The 17,791-nt window shown below is 49.1% G+C and overlaps 1 non-coding gene across 1 annotated transcript; it reads right to left on the bottom strand.

The window, feature by feature from the left end:
* Positions 1-15,436: 15,436 nt before the first annotated feature.
* LOC118679389 lies at positions 15,437-15,569 on the bottom strand. Its single transcript, XR_004975227.1, has one exon. It is a non-coding gene; the product is annotated as a small nucleolar RNA SNORA66 (small nucleolar RNA).
* Positions 15,570-17,791: the final 2,222 nt, after the last annotated feature.

Genomic DNA, 17,791 nt, shown 5'->3' on the forward strand with positions numbered 1-17,791 from the left:
AAGTGGAAATGTTTTTGTTGTAATATTTAATGACAAAACAAGGTCATAATATTGTCCAGATGATATGATCACAACTACGTCAATTTAAAAAATGAATGAATGAATGGCACATGGGGCTCTGGGTGGAAGATCTTTTTTGTTGTTATTGTTAATCCTCACCCAAGGATATTTTCCCATTGATTTCCAGAGAGAGTGGAAGGGAGGAAGAGAGACAGAGAGAGAGAAACATGGATGTGAGAAAGTCACATTGATTAGTTGCCTCCTGCGTGCACCCCGACCAGGGCCAGAGATCGGGTCTGCCCTTGACCAAAATCAAACCCGGGATCCTTCAGTCTGAGGGCTGATGCTCTATCCACTGAGCCAAACTAGCTAGGGCAGATCTTTTATATATATATATTATTGATTTTTTACAGAGAGGAAGGGAGAGAGATAGAGAGTTAGAAACATCGATGAGAGAGAAACATCGATCAGCTGCCTCCCGCACATCTCCCACTGGGGATATGCCCGCAACCCAGGTACATGCCCTTGACCGGAATCGAACCTGGGACCCTTCAGTCCGCAAGCCAACGCTCTATCCACTGAGCCAAACCGGTTTCGGCTAGGGCAGATCTTTTTATTATTCTTATTATTTAAATTAACAGACTTCATTTTTTAGAGCAGTTTTAGGTTCACAGCGAAACTGAGCCAAGATTTCCCATATACCACCCCCAACACCCAACACAAGCACAGTCTCCTCCATCCTCAATATCCCTTGGTGGTTTTTCCCTACTTTCTCCCCCACCCCCCATCCCAAATGTAAATTGTCTATAATGAGAAAAGTACATTTTATTAGGAAGGAAGGAAGGAAGGAAAGAAAGAAAGAAAGGAAGGAAGGAAGGAAGGAAGGAAGGAAGGAGGAAGGAAGGAAGGAAGGAAGAAGAAAGAAAGAAAGAAAGAAGAAAGAAAGAAAGAAAGAAAGAAAGAAAGAAAGAAAGAAGAGAAAGAGGGAGGAAAGGAGAGAGGGAGGGAGGGAGGGAGGGAGGGAGGGAGGGAGGGAGGGAAGGAGAGAAGGTGGGAGGAGGGAAGGAGGGAAGGAAGGAGGGAGGGAGGGAAGGAGAGAGGGAGGGAGGGAAGGAGAGAGGGAGGGAGGGAAGGAGAGAGGGAGGGAGGGAGGGAGGGAGGAAGGAGAGAGGGAGGGAGGGAGGGAGGGGGGAGGGAAGGAGAGAAGGAGGGAAGGAGGGAAGGAAGGAGGGAGGGAGGGTAGGAGAGAGGGAGGGAGGGAGGGAGGGAGGGAAGGAGAGAGGGAGGGAGGGAAGGAGGGGAGGGAGGGAAGGAGAGAAGGTGGGAAGGAGGGAGGGAAGGAGGGAAGGAGACAAGGAGGGAGGGAGGGAAGGAGAGAGGGAGGGAGGGAGGAAAGGAAGGAGAAGAGACAAAAAGAGGAGCCTTTATCCCACCTGAAGAACACATACAGGTGCGTGGCCCTTTTGCTTTCCTATTTCACCAGCTGTTGGAATTCCTGACCATTTTAAGTTTGTGACCTCACTTCCCTGTCCACATACTCCCTCCAGGCAGGGGAGACCATGTTAATGACTTCTCAACCCCAACCCTCCAGAAAACATCAAATTCAAGCTGGCCTCCTGAGGAAGCCCCGGTGTTCCCTCTCCGACCCCCGTACCTTGGGCCAGTGTCCCTTTTGATTTTGAGCCCAGGTCCAACCTGCCCCCTTGCAACCTGGGCACAGATTCTCTAGTTTTATCCCCACCCTCCTCAACACACACTGCCTCCAAGGCTGGTGCAGGACAAACCCGCAAGTTGGCCTCCCACCAGCAGGGGGCAGAGTGCTGGGCTTGGGTGGAGGCCAGGCCTGTGAGTGTGCCTCAGGGTCCCCAGTACCCAGAACCAGGGGGCACAGCACATTGAATGAGTGAGTACATGAGTTTGAGACCCATTTTCAAACCTTTGCAACTTTAAAGTGGAAAATGGGTTCTTCTAGGCAGCGAGGTGGAGTTTCACACATCACATCACCCCACAGGAAGAAGTGTTAATATCTAGCCTGTTTCAGTCTCATAGATTCCTCTAGGTGCCAGTCCGGGGAAAGACTTGGGTTTGCCATCCACACACCACACACCCGGACCAGGCTCCTTCCCCCGGGGCCTGGGTCTCCCCAGAACAGAAGGAGGGGTGGGTGAACTCCCCGGCCCTTTCATGGGGCTGGTCTGATCCCATTAAGGGTGACTGGAATATACCATGAACTCTCAATATGGAAAGCACTTCCAAAATATGAGACATTTAATTTTTTATGTTGTACATAATAACACCTACAAAGAATTCAGGGTAAGATCCTTAGAAAATTAGCTCCTGAAACAGTAGAAATTAGCTCCTGTTCACTTTTTGAGAAGATGATAATAGAAAGTCTGACCCACAGACCTTCCTGTGCCACACACTCACACACACACACACACACACACACAGCCACACCATATACTCTCACACACACGCATGGCACACTCACACACCTGTACATGTTTCTATCACCACCACCACCGCCTAAATGACCGTACGGTAAATGTACATGGAAAATGTTTAAGAACGGGGCCACCTAACAAAACTGACAAAGATGAAACCTGAGTGTGAATTAGGAGCAAATGATGCTGTGGAAATGGGGGCAGCAAGCTCCCTGTTGGGGTTTAAAGCAGCGGGAAGACTTTCTGGGGAGGAAGGCGTTGAGGGGTGACAGTGCTGGCTTTTTGCCCAGTGCACTTACTTAAGAAAACAAGGTGTCCTGGCTCTGCTCTCTGGGCGTAAAGTGGTGGCCTCGAACCCAACCAGCCAGGGGCTGCACCCTTCCAGTGACGTGACAACAGATGGCATCACTCCGGAGTCTGAGCTCCTCTCTCCAGACTCTAATAAGGTGTGGCACTGAGGGTGGAACATTCACTGTTTTACTGAATCTGCACTAACATTGCCAGGCCCGTCTTACATGCCCACTGAGAGAGAGGGGGGTGACTATCATCCCCACACCCACATACCTAGTAAGAGGCCAAGCTGGACTTCAAAGCCAGTGCCAGCTCTTCTCCCTGCTGTCTTACAATCCCCCTTTCTAAACATTTCTTCCCACAATTTTATTTACTTTTTTATTTTTCAATTACAGTTTACATTCAATATTGTTTCATATGAGTTTCAGGTGGCAAGCAGAGCAGTTGGAAAACCATATACTTGACACAGTGATCCCCCTGGTGTTTCAAGTGTCCACCTGGCACCACATGTTCTTATCCTGTAGGGAGCGGCTCTAAGATCAAGCCTCGGGCTGACCTGTGGCAGGGCCACAAACAAGTCCCAGCCTGGAGGGCAGAGCTCTCCCAGCATAATTAAGCCTGACCTCGTAGCCCTCCCTAATTCCTTCCTAAGTCGCTAATGGGCTGTGGGAGGTGCAGCAGGTGTTGCCAAAACAAGAACATTTGTGTACATGTTCATCTACCCTTGTTTTAATCAGACTATAAAATAACGCATCGGCTTGCAGGTTGGGTCTTTCACATCCTCATCCAGGCACGGGAGATCTACAAAGCCCCAGCTGTATTCTCTTGTCTGTCTTTTCTTCAATCCTTTACTGCCCCTCCTCAGGTTTACCCTTGGCCGTGCTGGCGTGGCACATATCCTATATAATAAAAGCCTAATATGCTAAGTGTCTGGTCATCCAGTCATCTGTTCAAACAATCAAAGTGTAATATGCTAATGATATGCTAAGGCCGCTTAACCGCTCGCTATGATGTGCACTGACAACCATGGGGAAGACGCTCCAACCAGAAGGTGAACTTGTTGCTGGGGTCTGGCCAATCGGGACTGAGCAAGATGGCCAGACACGCCCTGGAGCGCTCCCTCAGTCCCTCCCCAGCTGGCCAACCTCCCTCGTCCCTCCCTGGCCTTGATGGTGCACTGGTGGGGTCCCTTGGCTTGGCCTGTGCCCTCTCACAATCCAGGACCCCTCGGGGGATGTTGGAGAGCCGGTTTTGGCCCAATCCCGCTCAACACAGGAGCTGCCCCTGGGCTCACGGCTGATGAGCGCAGTGGCAATGACAGGAGCGCTAAGGATGTCTGACTGACATTTAGGCCATCAGTCAAACATCCCCTGAGGATTCCCAGACTGCAAGAGGGCACAGGCCAGGCTGAGGGACTCCCCCCAGTGCACAAATTTCATGCACCCGGACTCTAGTTATAATTGGCCATGTTCCCTATGCTGTTCTTTACAAACCAGTGACTATTTTGTAACTACCAATCAGTACTTCTTAATCCCTTCACCTTTTTTGCCTAGCCTTTCACCCCTCTCCCCTCTGGGAACCATCAGTCTGTTCTCTGTATCTCGGAGCCTGTTTCTGTTTTGTTTGTTTGTTTGTTTGTTTGTTTTGTCCCTTAGAGTCCAGATATATGTAAAATCATATGGTATTTGTCTTTCTCTGTCTGACTTATTTCACTTAGCATAATACCCTCCAACTCCATCCATGCTGTAACAAATGGTAAGATTTAATTGTTTTGGGGGGCTGAGTACTATTCCAATGTGTATATGCATCACCAGTTTTTTATCCACTTGTCTATTGATGGGCACTGGGCTGCTTCCATATCTTGGTTATAGTAAATAACAGTGAAATAAACATAGGGATGCATATATACATTTTAATTAGTGTTTGGGGTTTCTTCAGATATATAACCAGAAGTGGAATTGCTGGGTCATAAGGCAGTTCCTTTTTTAATTTCTTAAGGAAACTCCATACTGTTTTCCACCAATCTGCATTCCTACCAGCAGTGCACCAGGGTTCCCTTTTCTCCACATCGTCACCAACATTTGTTTATTGACTTATTAATGATCGCCATTCTGACAGATGTGAGGAGATATCTCAATGTGGTTTTAATTTCCATCTCTCTGATGATTAGTGATGCTGAGCATCTCTTCATATGTCTGTTGGCCTCTGTTTGTCCTCTTTGGAGAAATGTCTATTCAGGTCCTCTGCCCACTTTTTAATTGGATTGTTTGTTTTGGGTTGCTAAGTTGTCTGAGTTCTTTATAAATTTTGGATATTAACCCCTTATCAGATGTATCATTGGCAAATATGTTCTCCCATTCAGTGGTTTGTCTTTTCATTTTGTTGATGGTGTCCTTGGCTGTGCAAAAACTTTTTAGTTTGATGTGGTCCCATTTGTTTCTTTTTTTCTTTTGTTTCCTTTGCCCAAGGAGATATGTCAGAAAAAGGATATTGCTAAGATAAATGTCTGAGATTTCACTGCCTATATTTTCTTCTATTAAAGTTTTCAAATCTTACATTTAAGTATTTAATTACTTTGAATTTATTCTTGTGTATGGTTTAAGAGGGTGGTCTACTTTCATGTTTTTGCCTATATCTGTCTAATTTTTTCAAACACCATTTATTGAATAGACTGCCTTTACCTCATTGTATTTTATTTCCTCCTTTGTCAAATACTAATTGACCATAAGGTGTGGGTTTATTTTTGGGCTCTCTATTCTGATCTGTGTGTCTGTTTTTATGCCAGTACCATGCTGTTCTGATTACTCTAGCTTTGTACTACAGTTTGATTTCAGATAGCATGATACTTCTAATTTTGTCCTTTTTTCTCAAAATTGCTGTGGCTATAAGAGTCTTTTGTGATTTCATATAAATTTTTGGATAATTTGTTCTAGTTCTGTGGAAAATGCCATTGGTATTTTTTAAATATATATTTTATTGATTTCAGAGAGGAAGGGAGAAGGAGAGAAAGAAATATCAATGATGAGAGAGAATCATTGATCAGCTGCCTCCTGCATACCCCCTACTGGGGATCAAGTCTAGTGTGCAGGCCCACGCTCTATCCACTGAGACAAACCAGCTAGGTTGAAAAATGCCATTGGTATTTTAATAGGAAATACATTGAATCAATAGATTTTTGGGAATAATATGAACATTTTTAACAATGTTAATTCTTCCTATTCATGAGCACAGTACATGCTTCCATTTATTTGTATTGTCTTCAATTTTATTTGTTAATGTCTTATAATGTTCTGAGTGCATGTCTTTTACCTCCTTGTTTAAATTTATTCCTAGGTATTTTTGACGCAATTGTAAATGGCATTATTTTCTTAGTTTCTCTTTCTGATAGTTCATTATTTGTGTGTTAAAATACAACCAATTTTTTAATATTTAGTTTGTATCCTGCTACTTTACTGAATTTATCAGTTCTAATAGTGTTTTTTTGTGTAATCTTTAGGATTCTCCATATACAGTATCATGTCATCTACAAATAATGGCAGTTTACTCCCTCCTTTCCAATTTGGATGTCTTTTATCTTAGCTGGTTGCTGTGGCTAGAACTTCTAATACTATATTGAATAAAAGTGGTGAAAGTGCACATTCTTGTCTTGTTCCTGATTTTAATGGAAACACTTTTAGTTTTTCCCCACTGAGATGATGTTAGCTGTGGGTTTGTCATATACGGCCTTTATTATGTTGTAGTATATTCTTTCTATTCCACTTTGCTCAGAGTTTTTATCATTAGTGGGGACTGGATTTTGTCAAATATTTTTTCTTAGTCTATTGATATGATCATATTGTACCACATTAACTTATTTGTGGTTATTGAACTAACCTTGCATCGCAGGTATAAATCCCACTTGATCATGATATACGATCTTCTTAATGTATTGATGTATTTGGTTTGCTAATATTTTGTTGAGGAGTTTTGCATTTATGTTTATCAAGGATATTGGCCTATAATTTTCTTTCTTTTAGTGTTTTTATCTGGTTTTGGAATCAAGATAATGTTGACCTCATAAAATAAGCTTGTAAGTTTTCCCTCCTTTGAATTTTTTGCAATAGTTTGAGAACAATAGTTATTAATTCTTTCTTGAATGTTTGGTAAAATTCACTTGTGAAGCCATCTGATTTGTCAGGAGATTTTTAGTACTGAATTGATTTTGTCGAATGTAATTGATAGGTTCATATTTTCTATTTCTTCTTGATTCAGTTTTGGAAGATTGTATGTTTCTAGGAATTTATCCATTTCTTCCAGATTGTCCAGATTGACATGTAACTTTTTTGTAGTATTTTCTTATAGTCTTTTGTATTCCTATGGTATCAATTGTCACTTCTCTTCTTTCATTTATGATTTTATTTATTTGGGTCTTCTCTCTTTTTTTCTTGATGAATCTGGTTAAAGGTTTATCCATCTTATTATCTTTTCAAAGAACCAACTCTTGGTTTCTTTGATCTTTCATATTTTTTTTAAATTCTATTTTGTTTATTTCTCTTCTGATCTTTATTATTTCCTTCCTTCTACTCATTTTGGCTTTGTTTTTCTTTTCTAGTCCCTTTAGGTATAAGGTTGGATTGTTTATTTGATATTTTTCTTATTTCTTGAGGTAGGCCTGTATTGCTATGAATTTCCCTCTTAAGACTGCTTTTGCTGTACTTACAATCCCCCTATATGTAGAGGGTTTAGGAGGGCTTTGGGGGCATGGCCAGTATTCATTTCAGGAGGTGGAAAACGTTCCCTGAGGTCACAGCTCTGTCTGGGCATCTTCCTCCTCTTTCAAACCCAGCTGCTCTGGATGTTTCCTCTTCACTGGGGCTGACCTGGCATTTCAGTAGCAATCTCTTTTAAAATAGTCCCTGAAGGGTGCGGCCTGGGTCTGGTGACTTGATCTTGCTCCAAATTAAAACTATGATCTTTGGCAGTCCTGTTTTCTGGTTCTCACTGATGCCCTGGGTGGTGACAGCATATTTATACCTTACTTGCCTACCAGTAATTCAGCATGCCTTTGTTTTTTCCCCCTTTAGTGTAATTTAGAAATCTAGACCTGAACTGGTAAGGCTGTTTGTTTAAGGGGGAAAGTAGTCTTTAGGAGGGGAGTGTTTATGTGTTTACTGGCCAAATATTTTCTAAGTTATGTGAAAGGCATATCCATATGGCATATGTTTCATTCCATCCATTCTTGACTTTCCACATCGCTTGCAGTGAAGTTAGAATCAGGGATAAGAACCTCCTGAATACCAAGGCTGCAGGCGTGTCTTTACCTCCCCCTACGCCCTCTGGGGAAGAAGCCCCTGTGGGTGGGAATTTGGGGAGGGATCCTGGATCCAGCCCTGCCCTTGTCCACTGTCTGACTTTGGAAAGTCATGCTGTTCCTCTGGGCCCTGGCTTCCCACCTGGTGAACACGCTGTGAGGAGCAGAGGCTGCAGAGAAGCCCCGCAGGGCTTGTGAACACAGCTTTCCGGGCCCACCCCAGGCCCTGCTTGCATGGAGCCTAGGGATATGCCTTTCCAACAAGCCCCAGGATGCTGGCGCCATTGGTCAGGGGCCAGGCTTGAAGGGCATCTGGCTAAGAGCAAAGTGGCCATGATGAGAGGTGCTATCATGATGCAGAGTAGGGTCTACAGCCCTGAGGGCTCCCCTCGTCACCCTCACACTTCAAGACAGTGTTGCCTAACTCCAGACAAGTATCATCTGGGTGTTTGTTTAAAAAATAATACAAAGCAGATGCTTGGGCACCAACCCAGACTTACCAAATTAGAAGTTCCAAGGGAGAGACCTGGGAGTCTGTATTGGAACAGCCTCCAGACCTGGTCTACCATCAGAGATTGTTGGGAAGCATTGCAGCTTAACCACTAGTTCCAGATCACAAAAATTTTAGGTGAAAGCAAACGGTCCATGTCTCCTCCGAGAGGGGACATGGATAATAAGTGGCATCATCTTTTCTGTATCCTCCAGCCTGGTCCTGAGGACCTCATGTGGCCGGAGAGCCAGCCCTGGGGGAACTCTGGTGGCATCAGACCATTGTCCAAGAAGAAAGGAGCCTGTGGCGGACGTCGTGTGATCCCACCAGCAGCAGGAGGAGCCTTCCGAAGCAGCGTGCGCCTCCACTCTTACCTAGACCATGTCCCACCTTCAGCCCCAAAGATCCCCTGCATCCAGGAAACACTAGCAACAGCTGAAGGCAGTGGTTCCCAACCTACCTGCACATCAGATTCACCTGGGAGGCTTAGTAGCCTCCCTGTGCACGGCTCAGCGTCACCTCAGACGAATTAAATCAGAAACGTAAGGAATGGGACAAAGCATGGTGATGTGTGATGCTCCACATGGCCACAGGGCACAGCTGGCCTGCCTTAAAGGGAAGGGCATAGCTGGCAACCCTTCGCCATCTGCATGCCCATCCAAAACTGTAGTTACAAGCCTCCTGGCATGTTCAATACAAAGACTTTCATTTAAAATGAAACCTCATTGAGTGATGTTTGGGTAACTTTTTAAAAACTGATATTTTTAAAAAGATGCTCAACAGCATTAATCATGAGGGAAATATATGCATAATCCATGGACACAGACAATAGTGTGGTGAAGGCCTGGGGGGGCGGGGGGGCAGGAAGATCAGTGGGGGGGGGGGAAGAAGACATTGGTAATACTTTTAACAAAAGGTAATTTTTTAAAAGGGAAATATAAATCAAAACTACATAAATACTACCTCACATTCATTAAAATGGCCACTATTATTTTAAAAAAAGAATTAAAGAAAAGAACAAGTTGTGATTGGGATGTGGGAAATTGGAACCTTAAATCGGCGCAGGCACTGTGGGAAACAGGGTGGCACTTCCTCAGAAGTTAAAACCAGAACTCCCACATGGCCCAGCAATCCCACCTCTCATACATTCCCAAGAGAACTGAAAGCAGGATCTTGAACAGATGTTTGTCCAGCCATGTCCGTAGCAGTTCTATGCATATCGCCAGGAGGGGGAGCAGCCCAAGTGTCCAGGCTGGATGGAAGGATACATCGAATGGGGTAGTATTCAGCCTCAAAAGGGAAAGAAATTCCGACACCTCACACAGCGTGGATGAACCTTGAGGATATTATGTTAAGTGCCACAAGCCAGTCATACAAAGACAAATACTATGGTTCCACTATCACATTCATGGAGGTAGAAAATAGAATGTTGGTTGCCAGGGGCAGAGGGAGGAGGGTGGGGAGTTATGTTTAATGTGCACAGTTTCAGTTTGGAAGATGACAAGGTCTGAAGATGATGGTGGAGATGGTTGCTGACAATATGAATGTACTTAATGCCATGGAATTGTACACTTAAAAATGGTTAAAATGGTACATCTTACGTACTATGGACTTGCCGGCGATTTTTGAAAATTTCAATGTTAATAAACACTGATATTCTGTGGGAACGCATAGGGTCCCTCCCTCACAAACCAGATTTTATGGGAACCAGCGTAGGAGCCGGTTCGCGCTGAGAGAAGCATGGCATGCAGGTGTCCGTTTTCCAAACACCTCCCGCAGCCGCACCAGGGAACCCAGGGACCTTCCGCTCTCTCTCAAAACACAGAAATGGTGCGCTGGGGGGTGGTAACTGAGGAAAGCTGGTCACGGAAGTTCATGTGCCCACGCCGGGCACACACTCACGACTGGTTCACCCACGACCCCTTCGGGTTCCCACTCACTGCGTTCCTCTCACTGTACGAGCAGCTGCCAGGCCTGGGGCGGGAAGAGCGGGCTGGCGTGCGGGCTCCACCTGCTGAGCTCAGGCCCAGCGGGTCCTTTCCGGGAGGAGCAGCCCGGTGGCAGCGAAGGAAGAGGCCTGGCCCAGAGCCAGCGGGAGAGAAGCCGGCGCTATCCCAGGTGTTGGGAGCCCTGGAGCCGGCAGAAGGAGGCTCCCTGCGGGGTCTGGTCTGGGCCGGTGCCTGAAGGAGGCTGTGTGCGCCCAGCGCAGCCCCCGCCCTGGCCCACAGCAGGGACCCAGCAAGTCTGGGCTTGCGACCTGTCAGAGCAGCACCAGTTTTCTGAGACGTACAAAGGAACCACCATGGGGGCCTGGGGGTGAGTTCACACAGCAGAGCAAGCTGCCCGCGCCTTTTGCCCGGGGGACCCGAGGGGTCGTGGCCCTGTCCACCTGGCTTCTGGGAGGCCTGGCTCCCCCCCGCCCTCCCCATGGCAGGCATTTGCGGACACCGGCCTCCGCACGCCCATCTCCGTCTCAGCCTGGGATGGATTGTTTTCATTTTATTCGGATTGAACAGCGACACTAAACTGGGTCCAATTTTTGATCAGTGTCATTTCTCAGGCTTGCTCAGGGAAGACAGAACCCATTAAACTCCCCCCGCTCCCGTGAGGGGCACTGAGCTCCCCATGGCATCGAGATGGGAGCTCTTGAGGGTAAAGACTCATTTTATGTGGATCAGTGACTGGCTTATTGTAGGTGCTTAATAAATATTCAATCATAACAGTCTTAATTACTGGATTACATCATGTCTGTCCTAGGCTGGGATATAAATAAATAATGCCATCGTAACAACGAGGCTCTAATGGAGAGCTGCTCGGCTTGAGTTCCCACTGTGCCAGCGGTTTTAATAAATTTGGGTGGATTTCATATTTCACGAAGACGTATCTGCTCACAGCAGGTAATGCTTCTGAAGATAAGCCCGATGTAGGATTGATGCCAGCACAGCGCCTCCTGGTTTATGCCCCTCCATGCTCGGCTCAGCTCCACGTGGCACCCACTTCCCCAAGCGTCTGAGGGTGTCCAATGGCACGGAGGGTGGCGGGGCCACGGGTTCAGGGCGAAGCCCTCCCACTGGCTTGCGGGAGACATTGAGGCGGGTCAGCTATGCATCTTTAACAGCCTCACCACCCCGCTTAGAATGAACTGCAAATCCGAAGTCCGAAGTCCTGGCAGCTTATGCACAGAGTGAAATAGCTGGTGGCCAGCAAAAGGGTGCGCCCTGTCTGAAGCCCCCGCTCCATCCCCAAGCAGGATGCCACCCCGTGGTATCCCACCTTCTATTAGCAGAGCCAGAAATGCTATTACACAAAATATCTTGGTTTTTGCACTGCTACCCAATCCAGGTTATTTTAGAACAAAACCGTCCTGCAGCCTTTTGGGCCTCCTCTGGTGTGGGCTGCACTGGGCAAATCCAAGGCCCTGAGCAGAGAGCCAGGGATGTGTAAGCAAAAGTATGTGCTGGCCCCTCCAGGGAGGCCAGGAACCCGCCAGAAAGCCCTGCTCTCGTGCTTGGGCACCTCGGTGAGGCTGGCACTGGCTCTCTGATGGGCTGTGACTCCTTGAGTCCCCAGGCCCTGCTCCCTCTGCTGGGAAGTGGAGGATGGCGAGGCTGCCGCGCCCTCCTCAGAGGCTCCATGAAAGGAGTGCCCCCAAGGCGATGAGGAGCCCTCTGCCAACCAGACAGCACCCTTCATGCCACTGGCACGGTGCTCTCGGGTTCCAGGGGGCATGTGACAGTCTCGGCTCCCTGAAGTCTGGCCCCGGGAGCAGAGCTGATCTTGGGGCTTTGGGATTGGACGTCAGAGAGCAAACCTGGTGAGAAGGTGACTTGCAAAGCTCCTCATCTGAGAACACGCTGGCTCTCTTCCAACCTGGGCAGGCCCTGAGCCGGCCGCAGGCCCACTGGGCGCCTGTCCCACTCTGTGCCCTGACACTGGACCAGGGAGCTAGATGGAGCCCCCTCTAGGGGAGCCGATATGCAGGGAGGTGTCTGGAGATCCCGTTTCCCCACCAGAGGCCAGAGCTCTGATGGGACTGTGGGGGGCAGGTAGACAGATGTGAGCAGAGCAAGGACCACGGGCCAGGTACAGTCACCAGGGCAGAAAGCCCGGGCGCCTGGCAACAGGCAAAACTGGGAAAACAGGACCTCGCGCCCAGCGAGACCTCTCCTCCCCAGGGTATCGCTGCTCCTGCAGTGCAGACCCCTGACCTTTCATATCACTGGTCATGCAATTCGGACCCCCAACCTTTCCTCCCTGGAGATCACTTCTAGGCCTCAGCTGTCTTCAGCTCCAGGCCCAGAGAAGCAGCAAAACCAACAAGCCACACCTGGCTGAGCTCAGGACCCGCCCCACTGACCAATCCGACCACTCAGTGACCAGCAGCCTGGACGGCACCCTGGACGCTGATGAATCTTCTATTAAGGTGCACCCCTGGGACCGCCCTAACTCCCCACTCTTAAAGGCCCTAGGACTTAGGAGGACCCAGCAAGCTCTCCCTCCCAGGAGCGCCCCAGCTCCCCTGCTTCCCCCCCACAGACACGTTTTCCTGGCCTCGCTCTTCCTCCTAAGCACCGGGCCTTCTTTTGCCTCTGTGACGTGTTTCCATTTCTGCTGCTGCTCACTTCTCTGTGACTTTCTAAATCAACTTCTCTCACAGTGTGAGTCTTGGCTCTGACTTCTTTCCCAGCCAGAACTCAAGTACCGAGGTTGCGGACCCCGCAGATCTAACTCCCGGTGGGGATCTCCCCACCCCACCCCCCTAGGATGAGAGGGATGTGGTTGGGCAGCCCATCCAGAGCGGCGAGCACCGCCTTCCCGGGGGCCTAGGTGGCTGCGCTCTGGTGCAGAGACAGTGCCTCTCCAGGGGCCTGGGGTGTGCGGGGTTTCCAGGGAGCACTGCCCCTGACACAGTCCCCATGTCAGCGCTGGCCGGGGGCGTGACCCCGGCCCTGGGGAGAAAGTGGACACCTCTCGGTTTTCTGGAGAAACTCCAGTCCACCGGGTATTTTTAGCCCCACCAACCCACAGCCATGCCAAGGTGTTAGCGTCACGGCTAAACCAGCGCGCACCTTCGCCCAGCCCGGCGGGAGGCAGGGCAGGAGCACCGCCACTGCTCGGGGCTCGGGTTTCTCTGCGAGTTGGTCCAACTGTAACCTCCTGTCGGAGAGGAGCCGCTCTGCTCCACCTGCCACCAGTCATCTCAGTGGGAAATGCTTTACCGTTTCCCCAAACGGCAAAACCAACACGCACACGCGCGCGCGCGCGCACACACGCACATGCGCACACACAGTCACACACGCACACACATGCATGCACACACACACATGTGCGCGCATGCGCGTGCACACAGGCACACACGGACACACACAGACACACATGCCCACACAGAAACACACACATGCACACTGCTTACAAAACAGTATCTGTTGAGTTTAGGTATGCTTTTACCTAATGTTTGGTGATATATTTAAGGCCTTTTTCCCCCCCACAAAACTGCATTTTACTTTTTTATCTTTCCATGAATGGACACATTTTTCCATCAATATATAAACTCCATTTTTACATGGTTCCTCTGCTGTAGATGTTTTCTTCTGTTCTCATTTTTTGTTAAGCATAGCCTCAGAAATTAGACGTTGTTTCTGATGTTTTGCGTTCCTGCCAATATTCATAGAGATGTTGGCCTCCTTGAAACCACTTTATATCAAATAACCCCAAGTGAGGTCACCAGACAGACTGGAGTCTCAGGGACAGGCAGACAGGCCAGACCCCGCCTCTCCCTCACAGGCCCCCTCCCTGTCCCTCTCCTTCGCTGGGACTCCCAGCCCTCGGTCACTCTCACCCGCCTTTCCCTCCATCGTGCCCCAAGGAGCGCTCTGTCACAATCATGGAGCATTTCTAATCTATACAAAAGTTCAGAAGATAGTGTAACAAATGCCCAATTTTAGAAATCTTGTTTCATATACTCCAACCCTTTCCCCACACGCTGCATTACTTAGAAGTAAGTCCCAGATATCATGTTATTCCATTCCTAACTAGTGGTGTAGGTCTTTCTAAATAGCAAGCTCCCTTTGTCAGCATACGACTAGCACACCTAAGACCTAGGCGGTGATTCCCAACTATCTTCCCAGGCCCAGGAAGATATGAGTCACCTTATAAGGGTTTGCCACAGGTGGGCGTTGGCATCAGAATGCAGAGAGTATAGTGGCTGTGAGTTGAGGTGCCTCTTCAGTGTCTTCAGATGAGGCAGGTCCTCGGCCTCCATGTGAGCACCGTGGTGGTTGAAGACATCGCTTGCTGGTGCTGCCGAGTTGCCGGGCCTCGCGGAGTCATTCCCGTCCCGTCTTCCTGGCTCTTCCTGAGATCTGGGAGTGCGACCCAAGGCCAGAAGCACATTGTCAGGCATTTGAAAAAAGACAATATTCTAGTTTTACCCTTTATCCGAGAAATCTGCCTCCTCCTTGTCTCGGCTCCTGGTGCGGTGCGCGCAGGACAGCCGGGTGAGCTACGGCCCTGCGCCTCTTCCACCGGGAGCACCTGGTCCGCCGCGGACACGAGGGCTGTTCCGCTGTGCGTTTTCCCAGCATCATTACGGGCTCGTGGATGTCAGCCCTCCAGGGTTCATTCCTGCTGATGGACACACTGCTCCTTCGCTCTCTGGTGGGAAATTCAGGCTGGCTCCTCAGTTCTCGGTTTCCATGCGGTTCTTCTTAGTCGGCCTCCCTTTGGCTGTGGCAGGGCTTCTAAACTCTCCTCCGGGTCAGGAAGAGAAATTGGGCTCAGAGACAAAATCTAGGTGCAAAGGAGGGTCATTGCTATTACATTGGTTATTGTTGCAAGAACTTCCAGTAGGAAATACTTTTCTTTTTCTAAGATAAAGTATATCTTATACTTGTCTCTTATATTTGATTTTTTTTTATTTTACACTGTCCTGGGATAGAAGAAACCGCCTCAGTAGCTTCTGAGGCTAATAAATTTCTATCACCACAATTACTTTAGCAAGCCTCGTTCCCTTCACGTCTGCAACATCAAGCAGAGCTAGTGATCGAGTTTGCACTATATTTGATATTTTTATGTTTGATTTTATACACTACCTTTACCTTACATATTGATATTAAAATATAAGTATATTGATATTCAAATATACAAGGAACAGGTTTTACTTACCATTTGGATGGTCTATTTGCATCTCTTTAACACTTGCTAATGGTATCCACATACTTACTAATGTGCTATATCTGTATCTATCTATTTCTGAGAACAGCTTCCTTTATAGTTAATTGTGTGTTAGGGTAGATGTCCTTATAGAAGTTGAGTCAAATTAGTAAGTCCCCTCTGTGCAATCATGCCACCTACATATTAAGTTCATTTGTTTCATTTTGCTCTTAACTTTCAGGGCCCTCTATTTAAATTGTTTTATTTAATTCCGTGGGGCACTGACATGGCTCCACATCAAACTACCAAACCAGGACAATGCAGAGAAGAGGGGCTCCTCCCCAGCCCCTGTGCTTTCCTGTCCCCATGGGCTACAGCTTCTGGTTTTCGCTTTTTTCTTCTATTATTTCCCTTTAATATAAGCCAGTACACCCGAGTGCACACGTGACTCACTGTGAGGATGGGGAAGACCCCTTTCTCGTGCCGGCGCGCCACCCCGAGGAGCAGCCCCGCTTCCGGTCCTCTGCTCGCCGCCTCACCCCAAACTCCGGTTTCCCGTCACTGCAGACCTGCTTTGCCTCCTCCCAGTGCCGAGGCAGCACAGCAGCCAGGGGCCTGGCAGATAGCTCGCTGGCCTCTCGTACTGTCTGGGTGCAGCTACCTGTGCTAAGCACTTGCATCATCTCATTTCAGCATCTACAACAGTCACTTGAAGGGACTACCAAACTGAAGTTCAGGAAATCAGGTCACATGCTGAAGGCATCACCGCGGTGTGTGGTAGGTCTGGGAATGGAGACCTTACATCTCTGAGGCCAAAACCCACAATCTTAGCCACTCGGCTACACAGACTCTCCTGGCTGTGCCTCCTGGTGTTCTGGGCGGCTCCACCAAGCATCACACAGACACAAGTGGAAATAGATGCTGGGTCTACCTGGCACCCATGGCCCATATCTGAGGGCTTCTGCTCCCAGGAGCTCAGAGGGCAGCGGGGAGCGCTCCTCCTGCTGGGCTGCGTGCCATGTCCCTAAATCCAGGCCCAGCCTTACTTTCTCCCTGTTCCTTGACCTTGCTCAGCCCCTTGACTGTAAATGCACCTCGGAGACGCAGGAAGCACGGCGGGCGGTGCCTGAGCCGCAGAGAGTGCAGGAAACACGTGTTGTATCAACGTGAGGAGGAAGCGCCCCTGAGCAGCGCCTCCCAGTAAGTGATCTGCAGCGAGAGCGGGAGGATGGAGTCAGCCCGCTGTCCAGTCGCAGCTCTTTCTTCTCTCTGTGCGGTCCTTGCACTGCAGCATAAGCCCCGCCGGGGACCGCGTCAGAAACGCACCGTCTGAGGGCCCAGCCATCTGTCGGCACCAGTCCCCCGACGGCTCCAGGACCGCTGCTCTGAGCCAGCCCAACACTCTGAGTCCATGATGGCAGGGAGAGATGCAGGGCAGTAAGGCACCCCCCACCTGGAGGACTCCCCACCACTCATTGGCATACACTAGGTGCAGGGGAGAGCAGGGCAGACAAAGCAGAGCCCGCTTGAGCTTGCATTCGGGGAGCATCAACCCGTGATCAAAGGAGTGAGATGGTTCCTGTAGTGTCAGTGTCAGGAGGGATGTAAGCAGGATGGCGTGTTAGCTGACACCTGGGAGGTGGGGTGAGGGTCTTTAGATGGGATGGGCAGGAAAGGCCTCCCTGAGGAAGTGACACTGGTGCTAATGGTTGAATGGGGTGAAGGGAGCAGCCGGGTAACGATCAGGGTCAGAGTGCTCCAAGCAGAGTGCCAGCATGCGCAAAGGCCCTGGGGCAGGCCAGAGCTGCTGCATGAAAAGGAGCGAGGAGGGCCTCCAGTGCAGCTGGAGCCCTTGTGAGAAATGTGGCTGTTACCTTGGTGCGTCTCTGAGCTCAAAACAATCCTGCTCCGCCCGTGTCAGAGGCGGGTGTGGGGCAGGTAAACACTAGCCTCCTCTCCAGCTGCTGCTGGGTGCGGGCAGCAAAGGGCACACTTGGGCTCTGCACTCCAGCCCTGCATCAAGATCCCCGCTGCACACAGCCAGGCTGCTGTGCGTGGTGCCCCCACCCCCACCTGCGCTCTGGAGGGAGAAGCAGTTCTCCCAAGAAGGCCTTGTTTCCATGG

Source organism: Myotis myotis, unplaced genomic scaffold (genome assembly GCF_014108235.1).
Source record: "Myotis myotis isolate mMyoMyo1 unplaced genomic scaffold, mMyoMyo1.p scaffold_m19_p_24, whole genome shotgun sequence".
Classification (NCBI taxonomy): domain Eukaryota; kingdom Metazoa; phylum Chordata; class Mammalia; order Chiroptera; family Vespertilionidae; genus Myotis; species Myotis myotis.